The 15,906-nt window shown below is 45.2% G+C and overlaps 1 protein-coding gene across 3 annotated transcripts in view; it reads right to left on the reverse strand.

Annotated features, from left to right (window-relative positions):
* spsb4 (splA/ryanodine receptor domain and SOCS box containing 4) overlaps window positions 1-15,906 on the reverse strand; it is a 191,457-nt gene that overhangs the window by 125,307 nt on the left and 50,244 nt on the right. The window contains exon 1 of one of the 3 annotated variants that reach the window (XM_033031104.1): window positions 4,096-4,116. The exons of the other annotated variants lie outside the window; for them this stretch is intronic. The gene's annotated coding sequence lies outside the window, so the exon portion shown is untranslated. Of the gene's footprint in view, window positions 1-4,095; window positions 4,117-15,906 lie in introns of those variants that run through there. 3 annotated transcript variants of the gene reach the window in all.

The following is a 15,906-nucleotide window of genomic DNA, read 5'->3' on the forward strand; positions in this document are numbered from 1 at the left end:
TTCCTGGCCCTTGCAGTGTACAGTTCGTCAATGGAGGGAAGGTTGCAGCCAATGACCTTCTAAGCTGATCGGACGATTCGCTGCAGCCTCCAGGTGTCGTGCTTGGTGGCTGAGCCAAACCAGACCATGATGGAGAGGGTGAGGACAGACTCTACGATGGCCGTGTAGAATTGGACCATCATTGCCTGTGGAAGATTGTGCTTCCTCAGCTGCCGCAGGAAGTACAACCTCTCATGTGCCTTTTTGACTGTGGAGTCGATGGTAGCGCCAGCGCCCCCCCCCCCCCCCCCCCCCCCCCCCACTTAAGGTCCTTGGAGATGATGGTTCCCAGGAACTTAAAAGACTCCACAGGTGTGACTGTGGTGTTGTTGATGGTGAGTGGGGTGAGGGGATGGGGGGCTCTCCTAAAGTCTACAATCAATGGGAGCAGATTAGATGGGGCATCTTGGTCGGCATGGACAAGTTGGGCTGAAGGTCCATGTTTCCATGCAGTATGACTATGACGCTATACAAAAGGATCGAAGCTCAACAATTTATTACATGCCATAACCTACCAAGTCAACATAATTGGCTCTCGTCAAGATCGCAATAGGTTTGATAAAGGAGTGGGTGTCTGACAATGAAAATCATTACATTCTCCACTATTTAAACTCCCTCAAGCGGAGCATGACTTTCATGAAAACTAAACAAAACACATGATAATCTCTGACAATCAATAGACTCACCAGTTAGTGAGAACAGAGGAAAAAGGAAAAATGTGAGCTCCTACAATAGACACAAAATGCTGGAGTGAAACCCCTGTCTGTCCCACGGTACGAGTTCATTCCAAGAGCTCTCCCGAGTTTGCCCTGATTCGAACTCGGAGATTTACGGTAATGGCCGCTCGTCGGTACTCGGGGCTCTCGTGGACATCGTGTTGAAAAAATCTTCACGTGTCTGCCCGTGCTTACCTGCCGTTAGCGAGTCTTCCCGAGTACCTGCCGTTAGCGCTAAGAGACGTCCCTGAGCTCCGACGTACCCGCTACGTTCATTCTCCGTGCTTACCACGAGTTTGATTTTTTTTTTAAACTCGGTAGAGCTCTTGGAATGAATTCGTAGCGTAGGACAGGGCTATAACTCATCAGACAGGCAGCATCTCTGGAGAGAAGGAATGGGTGATGTTTTTAAAGGTCTAGGAGTATCTCTTCGAAATGTCACCCATTTCTTCTCTTCAGAGATGCTGCCTGTCCCGCTGAGTTACTCCAGCATTTTGTGTCTGTCTGCAGTCCGACAGCAGGTCTAGCATTAAAATCAAGATGGGAGATCATTGCACTACAATGAGAAACCAAAGGCACACAAAAATGCTGGAGAAACTCAGCGGGTGCAGCAGCATCTATGGAGCGAAGGAAATAGGCAACGTTTCGGCCCGAAACCCAAGGGTTTCGGCCCGAAACGTTGCCTATTTCAGTTGGTTTTGGCCAGAAAAATTGCCTATTTCCTTCGCTGGAGAAACTCAGCGGGTGCAGCAGCATCTATGGAGCGAAGGAAATAGGCAACGTTTCGGGCCGAAACGTTGTCTATTTCCTTGGGATTCGGCCCGAAACGTTGCCTATTTCCTTCGCTCCATAGATGCTGCTGCACCCGCTGAGTTTCTCCAGCATTTTTGTCTACCTTCGATTTTCCAGCATCTGCAGTTCCTTCTTAAACAATGAGAAACCAAAGTTTAGTTTGTGTAATGGAGACTTGTCAAGTTCGGGTGGGTGGAGGGAGGGAGGGAGGTGGCTAACAAACTGGTCTCCAAAATAAGCTGCCAGAACACAAAGTTTGAAACGTGGCCTCAGGTCGTATACCTTTGAAGGGAATGAGAAATTGATAGCTACGTCAACATTGAAGAAAAAACAATTTGTATTCCTGCTCGACTCTTCAAGCATAAATGTTCACAAGAGGCATGTTTAACAAACAAAGCAAATTGAGAACTATGGCAACAAAACAAGGAAAGCTCAATGAAAGATGTAAAATATGAATATGCGTGGGAGTGGAAGATGAGTGGGGGGGAATTTTATGGAGATGTGCGGGTCAAGCATAAAAAATAATTGTTTCCGCACATAGAGTGGTGAGTGGCTGGAACACATTGCCAATGGTGGCGGTGGAGGCAGATACGATATTGGTGTTCAAGAGGTTTTTGGATAGGCACATGGAAGTGCAGGGAATAGGATCATGTACAATGTACATGCAGATGAGATCAGTTTAACTTGGCATCATGTTTGGCACAAATATTGTGCGCCAAGGGGGGCCCTTCCTGTGCAGAGCTGTTCTATGCTCACCATTGTTGTGGTCATTTTTGAAGTACAAAAGAGAATGAAAATCCTGCCAAAAACAAACTGGGAAACAAATTTTCACATGGGGGGGGGGGGGGGGGGGGGGGGGGCTAACAAACCAAGAATTCTGTCCTGGTCAGCGGATTTGAGGGATGAGAGGGATAGACAGAGTTGACGTGGAAAAGCTTTTCCCACTGAGAGTAGGGAAGATTCAAACAAGGGGACATGACTTGAGAATTAAGGGACTGAAGTTTAGGGGTAACATGAGGGGGAACTTCTTTACTCAGAGAGTGGTAGCTGTGTGGAATGAGCTTCCAGTGAAGGTGGTGGAGGCAGGTTCGTATTTATCATTTAAAAATAAATTGGATAGTTATATGGATGGGAAAGGAATGGAGGGTTATGGTCTGAGCGCAGGTATATGGGACTAGGGGAGATTATGTGTTCGGCACGGACTAGAAGGGTCGAGATGGCCTGTTTCCGTGCTGTAATTGTTATATGGTTATATGGTTATTATATATGATTTCCAATAACACAGCACTTATTTTTGGTGTAGTTAGTGTGAACAATTTTCTAGTCCATCAAGTCTGGAAGGGAAAGGTATGGATAATGACTTTAGTGACATCACAGGGACAAGAAACTGGATGAGATAATCAATAATCACTGAAGCTGAGTTATGCACCGTGGATAAAGGATTTAAAATTGGGATCTGGGGTTTGCTCTGCAAGACACAGTCTGCAGCAATGATGTACATGGAGTTAATGGCTCAAGATCAAAATCAATAAACTTCAAGAGAGAGTTAGATTTAGCTCTTAGGGCTAAGGGAATCAAGGGATATGGGGGAAAAGCCAGACCGGGGTACTGGATGATCAGCCATGATCAAAATTGAATGGCGGTGCTGGCTCAAAGGGCTGAATGGCCTACTCCTGCACCTCATTTCTATGTCTATGAAAATGACTCTGCTATTTTTAAGAGCCCTATCTAGCTCTCTCTTGAAAGCATCCAGAGAACCTGCCTCCACCTGCCTCCACTGAGGCAGAGAATTCCCCAGACTCACAACTCTTAAACTGTGGCCCCTGGTTCTGGACTCCCCCAACATCGGGAACATGTTTCCTGCCTCTAGTGTGTCCAAGCCCTTAACAATCTCTGGACACTCGTATTACATATGATCTTATGACACCGGAGCCCCCGGGTAGAAGGTACAAGGTCTAGACAGCCAGCACTCATAGTCAGGATTGAGCCCAGGTCTCTGGTGATATAAGGCATCAACTCTACAGCTGTGCTACTGTGCAATCCTCAAGTACATTCCCATTCTTACTCTCGGTTGATGGCTTCTTGGGCAATTGATGGGCTTGGCATTGCTGAAGAATCTATGATATCACAGTTACTGGTGAGTTGCTGCATGCATTGTGTCTCTTTCCATCTACCGCTTGTTCTTTAGATCACTGTTTTCCTGCTGGTCTTTGGCCTTCAGGTGTCCGTGGAAGCATTTATTTTCTCCGGAGGTGTAGTGTAGCTTTCCGTTTAGCTTTTTTCATACCTTCTTCTCAAAAAAACAATGAATTGGAATTCTTTGCCACAGACGGCTGTGGAGGCCAAGTCAATTGATATTTTTAAGACAGAGATAGATAGATTCTTTATTAGTACGGGTGTCAGAGATTATGGGGAGAAGGCAGGAGAATGGGGTTTGGAGAAAAAGATAGATCAGCCATGACTGAATGACGGAGTAGACTTGATGGGCCGAACGGCCTAATTCTGCTCCTATCACTTATGAACACATATGAACATGATATTCACTTACTATGCTTGCCAGAATCGTCACTCAATTTGGCAGGAGAAATCCAACTTATTGGAAAGTTTTCAAAAGGGAACTGCAGATGCTGGAATATCGAAGGTACACAAAATTGCTGGGGAAACTCAGCGGATGCAGCAGCATCTATGGAGCGAAGGAACTTATTGGAAAGTTTGCCTGATTTATTTTATCCAAGGACAAACTGCATGGGGAAAACAACCCTGACAAAGTATGGGTGGTGAGTTAATATTTAAAAAATCAGGACAAGTTAGTTTGTAATGCCACTTCGTTTGTCACAATAAATGAATCTTTTAATCTGGCAACATTGGATTACAAGAGGTCTCACAAGGTAGGGTAATTCAGCAGGCTTCCTGCCAGGCAAGGAGCAAGGAGCAAGGAGACCACAGTTTAAAACACTGGGAATGGGTGATTACAGTAATGCAATTTATTAGGGTCGCAAATACTTCAGCAGTTCACTAGAAATAAGCATAGCAATTGTCACAGAAGGTGGTATTTACTTTTCTTCCAACAAGAAGATTACATACTCTTGTCACCATCAGTTAACACTCTGGGCAACCCTTTAAACCTGCTAAAAATAGCTAACGTTATTATCTGATAACATTTAGAAACATTGATTATTTTACAGGCTAAACTGCATTTTAACCTGCTGAGCATTTAGGTGATAATCTAAAATAAACGCAGAGGCAAATTATAACCATGAAAGATTATTCCAAAGATAGGCACAAAATACTGGACAAATGCTCCCCATATCCCTTTATTGTCAAGGGATATGGGGAGAGGGCAGGCACGGGTTATTGATAGGGGATGATCAGCCATGAATGAATCACAATGAATGGCGGTGCTGGCTCGAAGGGCCGAATGGCCTCCTCCTGCACCTATTTCCTATGTTTCTATGTTTCTAAATGCTCACCTCCAGCGCTGACAAAGTTACAAAGCACGCCGGCTCCTCCTTTTATTCTGTATTCCCCCCCTCCCCCCACAGCGGTTCACCCACACCAGGTCCCCATCGTTCTTTGTTCTCCTATCCTCCTCAATTGTTCATTGTTTTCCCCCCAACCTCTCTCGCAGCGGTCCTCCACGCTCTGATCAACCGTGGGTCGACCCGCAAGGTATCGCCGCCGCCCCACTTCACGCCTCCGTGGGGCCGACCTAGGCCCCAGACACGAGCTTCAATACACAATAGACAATAAACAATAGGTGCAGGAGGAGGCCATTCGGCCCTGCGAGCCAGCACCGCCATTCAATGTGATCATGGCTGATCATCCCCAATCAGTACCCCGTTCCTGCCTTCTCCCCATATCCCCTGACTCCGCTATTTTTAAGAGCCCTATCCAGCTCTCTCTTGAAAGCATCCAGAGAACCTGCCTCCACCGCCCTCTGAGGCAGAGAATTCAACAGACTCACCACTCTCTGTGAGAAAAAGTGTTTCCTCATCACCGTTCTAAATGGCTTACTCCTTATTCTTAAACTGTGTGTGGCCCCTGGTTTCGGATTCCCCCAACATCGGGAACATGTTTCCTGCCTCTAGCGTGTCCAAGCCCTTAGCAATCTTTCAATGAGATGCCCTCTCATCCTTCTAAACTCCAGAGTGTACAAGCCCAGCTGCTCCATTCTCTCAGCATCTGACAGTCCCGCCATCCCCCCACAGCTCCGTCCGACTCTCCGCCCACCCTGGCACCCACCCGCATGGCCCGGCTCCTCCATCCGACCCCCGACCCGGACCTCGCCCAGTCCATAGCCGCGGCCCGTTGTCTAATGTATAGTAGAAATGTCATTTAAATATTTAAAAAAAACAATTTCACTGTACTGAGGTACATGTGACAATAAAATACCATTGACCATTGCAGTATTTCAGATGAAACAGGAACACCTAGCTCAAAGGTACACAAAAATGCTGGTGAAACTCAGCGGCTGCAGCAGCATCTATGGAGCGAAGGAAATAGGCAACGTTTCGTCCCGAAACGTTGCCTATTTCCTTCGCTCCATAGATGCTGCTGCACCCGCTGAGTTTCACCAGCATTTTTGTGTACCTTCGATTTTCCAGCATCTGCAGTTCCTTCTTAAACACCTAGCTCAAGGCTGACTTGTAGAAACCGCAGATGCTGGCATGTGCACACTGTTTACATCACAAATTGGCCTATTGACCACCGATCATGATCGGTTGAATTATGGCTTTTACTTTTGTGAGTTAACTGTAAACACATCGTCAATGGATGATTCCCACCAGCAACAAGAAATGATGGGGTCAGAAGAATCAAGGCCAGCTTTAAGAGGTAAACCTTCCATGACCGAAACAAAATGAGGTAAAGATAACCATACCAAGAGGTGCTTTTTAAAAGGGCCTCAGTGTCAAGGCCGACTTCCGCACTGTGGGGAAATAACAAAAGTCTAAAATCAATAGTTTTACTGAAAAATGGGCAGAGAAGTGACAGATAAAATGTAATGCAGAGAAGAATGGTGTGGAAGTAGAAACGGGGAACTGCAGTATGAACAATTGTGCACAAGCTATAAGAACAGATATCCAGGAATATACAGTGCATTCAGAAAATATTCAGATCTCTTCACTTTTTCCATATTTTGTTACGTTATAGCCTTATTTTAAAATGGATTCAATTCATTTTTTAAAATCATCAAACTACACACTTCTTCATCTTGCGTATGGCGTGCACAGCCTAAAGTTGTAGGGCAACTTGTTCTATTTGATCTTACTTGATTGTGGTCTCACCAGAGCCCTATACAACTGCAGAAGAACCTCTTTACTCCTATACTGAAATCCTCTTGTTATGAACCAGAGCACCAAGAGAAAACCCACACGGTCACAGGGAGAAGGTACAAACTCTGTACAGAGAGCACCCCCCCTAGTCAGGATCGAACCCATGCCTCTGGTGTTGTAGGGCAACAACCCTACCACTGCGCCACCCTGCCACCCATTGGATCACCCTGTTTGATGTACCTGCATCAAGAGTAGTGCTGGTTCATATGAGGGAGGTGAGTGGAGGAAGCCACGTGGAAAGGAAAATCAAGAACCACTGGTGGCACAGTGGCGTAGAGGTAGACCTTACTGCCTTACAGCGCCAGAGACCCGGGATCAATTGTATTGTATTGTATTGTATTCAAATTTATTGTCATTGTCTCAGTTAGAGACAACGAAATGAATTTCCCTTACAGGCAGTATCATAAAAATAAAAAATAAAAAATAATAATAAATAATAAAACATATTAAAAATAAAATAGAATTTAAAAAAAAAGCACAAACACTGAAAGTCCACGACACAACATAACACAGTGGCACCAAGGTGAGGAAGGCACCATAGTCCAGCCAGCCTCCCCTCCGTTCTTCCCAGATGTTCACTCGTGTTCGAGGTCTTCCTAGCACCCGCAGTCGCCGCCCCGGGTGGCCCGATGTTCAGGCCCTCACGCCGGGCTGGTGGAACGCCGACGCCGAACCCCGACGGTGAACATCCTCCTCCTCAGCGGCCCGGACCTCCCGATCAGCCGCCTCCCGCAGCCGGAGTCCGCAGCTCCCGAGTCCGCAGCTCCCGAGTCCGCAGCTCCCGAGTCCGCAGCTCCCGAGTCCGCAGCTCCCGAGTCCGCAGGCCGAGCCGGGCGGAGTCTCAGGACCCTGCGCTGTCCATCAGCGCCGCCCGCGTTGGGAGCCCGCAAACCGCAGCTCCATGATGTCGGTGCCGCAGGTCCAGCACTCCGGGCTCCAGACGGCGATCCCCGGTAAGGCATCGCCAGCCCCGCGATGTATCAGCGCTGTCCCGCCGCTGCTGATGCTCTGGTCGATCCCGGCAGGAAAGGCCACGCTAATCCAGTAGGTAGGCCGCTGGGGGGGGGCGAGGACGCGACTCGAATAATAGTCGCGTCCTCACCAGGAAGCGGCTGAAGGACGGTATCCCCCGCACCGTACCCTCTTCCCCCACATCAAAACACAAAAAACCCACAAAAAAACATACTTTTACATAACTAAATAAACAAAAAAAACAAAAAGATACCGGGTTGTAGGTGGAGGCAGCTGGCACCAGCGCCACCGAAAGTACAACACTGCAAACCCGACTATGGGTGTTTGTCTGCATGGAGTTTGTACGTTCTCCCTGTGATCTGCGTGGGTTTTCTCCGAGAACTTCGGTTCCCTCCCACACTCCAAAGACGTACAGGTTTGTAGGTTAATTGGCTTGGTGTACATGTAATTTGTCCCTAGTGTGTGTAGGGTAATGCTAATGGGTGGGGAATGCCGGTCAGTGTGGACGCGGTGGGCCGAAGGGCCTGTTTCCGCGCTGTATCTCTAAACTAAACACTGCTGCTCCTGTATCCCTGCATCTCCACCACCTGCGTGGAGGAAGCCTTTGAGCCACCATAAGTGTAACCCACCCACCTCCGTACCATCGCAAACGCTGTCGACTACATGTCACGCACGGTCTTACTCGAGAACAGGCGACAAACACCAACTTCCAATCAATGTCATCAAAAAAATAGAACTCAGCAGCACTCCATAGAATAAAATTAACCTGAAGCCGGAAATTCATCACAAGCCAAACGGAAGGATAGACACAAAGCACTGGAGTAACTCCGCGCGCGGATCAGGCAGCCCCTCTGCAGAAAATGGATAGGTGACGTTTCGGGTCGGAACCGGAATACTTTCTGATTCAAAGTGCAAGAGGTGGGGATGAGGGGTGAGGAACTGGAGTTAGGAGAAGGGCCGGCAATAGACCAAGGAAGGGTGGAGCCCACAATGGGTCACTGTTGGCTGGGGACGAGGTGATAACGAAGGGAAACAGGGATGCGAACAGTGGAACTAGTACGATGCCTGGGGTGGGGGTTGGGGGAATACAGGGGTTACTGGATATAGTGTAATAAGTTGTGTACAGGAAAAGAAGGGTCCAATAAAGATATACTTTGTTTCTTTCACAGACTATTTAAAAATACTTTACAGCTAATTAAATACTACCATGTTAGCACTGAACCCTGGAAGGAGATGGAGCAGCTAATGTCTGCACAGCAACACCCATAAACAGCAGAGTGATAATGGCCAAGTCCTCAGTTTGTAGGCCATGGCCAAAATAACAGGAGCGGCCTAGTAAAAATGGAAACCAACTAGGAACGTGGGGAGGGGGAGGGGAGGGGAGGGGAATTGAATAGAGGCACATTGATCTGGATGTAAAAAGTTTCAGAAATAGATAAAAGAAAAAGAGCAAGTTGTGGAACACAATTTTCATAAAAGTGGAGTAGAATTAAAGATTAAACCTGAGGTGACCAAGATACAAGTTTCAATAAGAGCGGTGAATCTGTGGAATTTATTACCACAGACGGCGGTGGAGGCAAAGTCAATGGATATTTTTAAGGCAGAGATAGATAGATTCTTGATTAGTACGGGTGTCAGGGGATGTGGGGAGAAGGCAGGAAAATGGGGTTAAGAGGGAAAGATGGATCAACCAAGATTATATAGGCCAAATTCTGCTCCTATCACTAATGAACTTATGAATTAATGAACAAAACAAATTCAGTTTGGTGATTATGGATAGTTTTGTTTGCCAGGTACAAAAGGAACAAAGACTTAACAAATATTAAAATTATAAATACAATCTCAATACCTCGATATACGAAAGCAGTACAATATGGTTTGTATGTTGATATTTAAGAAATGTTGTTCTGACACGTGGTATGCATAGAATATATCCGGCTGCAGCGCGGCGGGGACTTTAGATCTTCGACCGCCGGCCTGCAGCCGACACTAACCTGAAGCTGCAGTCTCCGGTGGGGAGCCACCAACTCTGGACTTTGGACTTACCTGGACTTTACCTTGTCTATAATTTTAAATTAAATGTCTTTATTTATATAGCACATTTTTAGTCAACTTGCATTGACCCCAAAGTGCTTCACATAATTACATCCACACACACAGGCAAAGGTGGGTGAAGTGTCTTGCCCAAGGACACACACAGGCAAAGGTGGGTGAAGTGTCTTGCCCAAGGACACACACAGGCAAAGGTGGGTGAAGTGTCTTGCCCAAGGACACAACGACAGTATGCACTCCAAGCGGGATTCGAACAAGCTACCTTCCGGTTGCCAGCCGAACACTTAGCCCATTGTGCCATCTGTCGTCTACACATCTGGACGCCCGCAGCGGCGGCGGCGGCGAAGGGTTGAGGTCCCGACCGCGGGGGAAAATGGAGGAGGACTGGCCAATTTTGCCAGTAATGAATGCTATGGTGGATGTTTGTGTTAAATTTTTATTGTGTTTTTGTGTGTTATTTTTTCATTGTACCGCTGCTGGCAAATTCATTTCACTTGCACTTTATGTGCAAGTGACGAATAAAACTGATTGATTGAATATAAAGTGTGCACCACAGGAACAAGCACTCCGGCCCACACTGAATGTGCCAAACATGATGCCGAGTTAAACTGATCTCATCTGCCTGGACATGATCCATGTTCCTCTATTCCCTCTATGCACTTCCATCTAAAAGCCTCTTAAATGCCACTACCGTATCTGCCTCTACCACCACCACTGGCAATGCGTTCCAGAACACCACCACTCTCTGTGGAAAAAACTAGTAGGGGCCTGGAAAGTGATGTCAAGTGTGGTATCTTAGATACCAGAGCATTGGGAAGAACATGTATAGTCAGAAGTAAATTATAATGCAAACATATATATTTGCCATATAAAGAATATTGATCAGTATCTTTAAACCTATGAATATAATTTTAGTTCATGAGGTCTATTGCGATAAAATGCTGAGAAATTTAGTTTATTGGCACGTGTACCGAGGTACACCTTTCCTAGATCATCATTGCTGGCTTTGATTTGTTCTTGTTGTACCTTCCATTCATTTGTTCTTTGTACCTTTACATTCCTCGAGTCTCCCCTCTCCCCTGACTCTCAGCCTGAAGAAGGGTCTACACCCAAAACGTCAACTATTCCTTTTCTCCAGAGATGCTGCCTGACCCGCTGAGTTACTCCAACAATTTAACCATATAACAATTACAGCACGGAAACAGGCCATCTCGACCCTTCTAGTCCGTGCCGAACACGTATTCTCCCCTAGTCCCATATACCTGCGCTCAGACCATAACCCTCCATTCCTTTCCCGTCCATATAACTATCCAATTTATTATTAAATGATAAAAACGAACCTGCCTCCACCACCTTCACTGGAAGCTCATTCCACACAGCCACCACTCTCTGAGTAAAGAAGTTCCCCCTCATGTTACCCCTAAACTTCTGTCCCTTAATTCTCAAGTCATGTCCTCTTGTTTGAATCTTCCCTACTCTCAGTGGGAAAAGCTTATCCACGTCAACTCTGTCTATCCCTCTCATCATTTTAAAGACCTCTATCAAGTCCCCCCTTAACCTTCTGTGCTCCAAAGAATAAAGCCCTAACTTGTTCAACCTTTCTCTGTAACTTAGTTGCTGAAACCCAGGCAACATTCTAGTAAATCTCCTCTGTATTCTCTCTATTTTGTTGACATCCTTCCTATAATTAGGCGACCAAAATTGTACACCATACTCCAGAATTGGCCTCACCAATGCCTTGTACAATTTTAAAATTACATCCCAACTTCTATACTCAATGCTCTGATTTATAAAGGCCAGCACACCAAAAGCTTTCTTTACCAGCCTATCTACATGAGATTCCACTTTCAGGGAACTGTGTACAGTTATTCCCAGATCCCTCTGTTCACCTGCATTCTTCAATTCCCTACCATTTACCATGTACGTCCTATTTTGATTTGTCCTGCCAAGATGTAGCACCTCACACTTATCAGCATTAAACTCCATCTGCCATCTTTCAGCCCACTTCCAACTGGCATAAATCTCTCTGTAGACTTTGAAAATCTACTTCATTATCCACAAGCCCACCTATCTTAGTATCATCTGCATACTTACTAATCCAATTTACCACACCATCATCCAGATCATTGATGTACATGACAAACAACAGTGGACCCAACACAGATCCCTGTGGCACCCCACTAGTCACTGGCCTCCAACCTGACAAACAACCATCCACCATTACTCTCTAGCATCTCCCATTCAGCCACTGTTGAATCCATCTTGATACTCCACCATTAATACCCAACCATTGAACCTTCTTAACCAACTTTCTATGAGGAACCTTGTCAAAGGCCTTACTGAAGTCCATATATACAACATCCACTGCTTTACCCTCATCAATTTCCCGAGTACCCTCTTCAAAAAATTCAAGAAGATTAGTCAAACATGACCTTCCAGGTACAAATCCATGTTGACTGTTCCTAATCAGACCCTGTTTATCCAGATGCTTATATATATTATCTTTAAGTATCCTTTCCATTAATTTGCCCACCACTGATGTCAAACTAACAGGTCTATAATTGCTAGGTTTACTCTTAGACCCCTTTTTAAACAATGGAACAACATGCGCAGTACGCCAATCCTCCGGCACTATTCCCGTTTCTAATAACATTTGAAATATTTCTGTCATAGCCCCGGCTATTTCTACACTTCCCTCAATGTCCTAGGGAATATCCTGTCCGGACCAGGAGACTTATCCACTTTTATATTTCTCAAAAGTGTCAGTACTTCCTCTTCTTTGAATCTCATAGTTTCCATAGCTACTCTACTTGTTTCCCTTACCTCACATAATTCAATATCCTTCTCCTTGGTGAATACCGAAGAAAAGAAATTGTTCAATATCTCCCCCGTCTCTTTTGGCTCTGCAGATAGCTGCCACTCTGACTCTCTAATGGACCAATTTTATCCCTCGTTATCCTTTTGCTATTAATATAGCTGTAGAAACCCTTTGGATTTACTTTCACCTTACTTGCCAAAGCAACCTCATATCTTCTTTTAGCTTTTCTAATTTATTTCTTAAGATTCTTTTTACATTCTTTATACTCCTCAAGCACCTCATTTACTCCATGCTGCCTATAATTATTGTAGATCTCTCTCTTTTTCCGAACCGTGTCCAATTTCCCTTGAAAACCATGGCTCTTTCCAATTTTTACTATTTCCTTTCAACCGAACAGGGACATAAAGATTCTGTACTCTTAAAATGTCACCTTTAAATGTACTCCATTTCTCTTCCACATCTTTCCATAAAACAAACTGTCCCAATTTACTCCTTTTAAATCCTTTCGCATCTCCTCAAAGTTAGCCTTTCTCCAATCAAAAATCTCAACCCTAGGTCCAGTTCTGACCCTCTCCATAATTATATTGAAACTAATGGTATTGTGATCACTGGTCCAGAACTGTTCCCCAACGCATACCTCTGCCACCTGACCCGTCTCATTTCCTAACAGGAGGTCCAGCACTGCCCCTTCTCTAGTAGGTACTTCTATGTATTGCGGCAAAAAACTATCCTGCACACATTTTACAAACTCCAACCCATCCAGCCCATTTACAGAATGTGTTTCCCAGTCTATGTGTGGAAAATTGAAATCTCCCACAATCACTACCTTGTGCTTACTACTAATATCTGCAATCTCCTTACATATTTGCTCTTCCAATTCTCGCTCCCCTTTTGGCGGTCTATAATACACCCCTATAAGTGTTGCTACCCCTTTCCCATTTCTCAGTTCCACCCAAATAGCCTCCCTAGACGAGCCCTCTAATATATCCTGCAAAGCACTGCTGTAATATCTTCCCTGATAAGCAATGCAACACCTCCACCTCTTGCCCCTCCAATTCTATCACACCTGAAGCAACGAAATCCTGGAATATTTAGTTTCCAATCACAGCCCTCCTGCAACCATGTTTCACTGATCGCCACAACATCATACTTCCAGGTGTCAATCCAGGCTCTAAGTTCACCCACCTTTGTGTCTATCTTCGGTGTAAACCAGCATTTGCAGTTCCTTCTTTGCATGTTAGTTCATTACAAGTGAAGATCTAATATTTCTGTAGAATTTCATTCATGGTGATACAACAGAAGATCTTGTTTTAAGACTAATTAGAACCTTTATGAACAGGTAAAGCACAAGACAAACCTCACAGAAATAAGTTCCAAGGAGGAATTTTTGTACATGCAGCCTACTCCCATCTTATCCCATGCAATAGACAATAAACAATAGGTGCAGGAGTAGGTCATTTGGCCCTTCGAGCCAGCACTGCCATTCAATGTGATCATGGCTGATCATCCCCAATCAGTACCCCGTTCCTGCCTTCTCCCCATATCCCCTGACTCCGCTATTTTTAAGAGCCCTATTTAGCTCTCTCTTGAAAGCATCCAGAGAACCTGCCTCCACCGCCCTCTGAGGCAGAGAATTCCACAGGCTCACCACTTTCTGTAAGAAAAAGTGTTTCATCGTCTCCGTTCTAAATGGCTTACTCCTTATTCTTAAACTGTGGCCCCTGGTTCTGGTCTCCCCCAACATCGGGAACATGTTTCCTGCCTCTAGCGTGTCCAAGCCCTTAACAATCCTACATGTTTCAATGAGATATCCTCTCATCCTTCTAAACGCCAGAGTGTACAAGCCCAGCTGCTCCATTCTCTCAGTGTATGACAGTCCCGCCATCCCAGGAATTAACCTTGTAAACCTACGCTGCACTGCCTCAATGAAATTGTGCAATTTTCAGATACTCATCTACATTTGCAGAGATCAGATTGTGCAGATACAGTACCCAACACTCAGCTTCATCTTCCTTATGCACCTGCTACAGCTACTGGCCAAATGGCAAAACCAATAGCTTCATTCAAATAGTCTTTAACTAATCATATTGGAAACCAACTTGATCAGGGGACAAATAATCAAAATTAAAATCAATAGAATTCTCGACCCAAAAGAAACTGGAAGCAGAATATCCTTTAAAAAAATTAACTAGGCATGAACCAATCTACATGTATGCTCACTTAACGTTCAATCAGTTGAGTACACCTATGGCCATCAGGATGTCATTTGGACGAGTGGGAAGTCTTGCAGAAAAGCATACAACTATCGCCTAGAAGAAGCAACCCTTTAAAATGTGTAAACACAGTTATCAGTTAGATTTTGAAAGAATCTTCAGACAGCAGGCTGCCACTGGCAACAAAACACAGCACACAGCATTCGAGCAAAATATCAAAGAAGATTTTAGCTGAAAGAAAACAAGGCTGGTAATAGGCGTGCCTCCTTTGAGGCCTTCACCTACACAGCTTTCAAAGAAAGAGTCACAGCTTGAATACTAATGTTCAATTTAATGGCAACATTAAAAACAACACCTGGCTTGCTTTGTTTTCCCTCTTTCTACAGTATTGGTCCCAAGAGACCAAACATGTGATCTGCTTTTGGTTTTCAGACACCCTGACTCTCATCAGCATTCTGAACGTGCATCCACTTCAAGCCCTTCCTTGCAGGGAAGTACAGGGATGTCGACCCGGCTGCTAACACGTCTGCAATGTGTGTTGGGTTGTCTTTTATGTAGAAATATACAAATATTCTTTGTTGGGCAGCACAATGGCACAGCGGTAATGTTGCTGCCTCACGGAGCCAGAGACCCGGGTTCGATCCTGACTCCGGGTACAGAGTTTGTACGTTCTCCCTGTGACCGCGTGGGTTTTCTCAGCGCTCTGGTTTTCTCCCACATTCCAACGATGTGCATGTTTGTAGGTTAATTGGCTTCTATAAATTGTCCCTAGTGTGTAGGATAGAACTAGCATACGAGTGATTGCTGATCAGCACCGACTCTGTGGGCCGAAAGAACTGTTTCCACGATGCATCTCAAACTAAACTAAAAATTGCCTTTTATGGACAGTGCAGTGAAGCAAGTGATAAATAACTGGCTTTGCCAAAGATATTTATCATTTGAGTTATAACGCCAGAGACCTTGGTTCAATC

This window comes from Amblyraja radiata, chromosome 13, assembly GCF_010909765.2.
Source record: "Amblyraja radiata isolate CabotCenter1 chromosome 13, sAmbRad1.1.pri, whole genome shotgun sequence".
NCBI lineage: Eukaryota > Metazoa > Chordata > Chondrichthyes > Rajiformes > Rajidae > Amblyraja > Amblyraja radiata.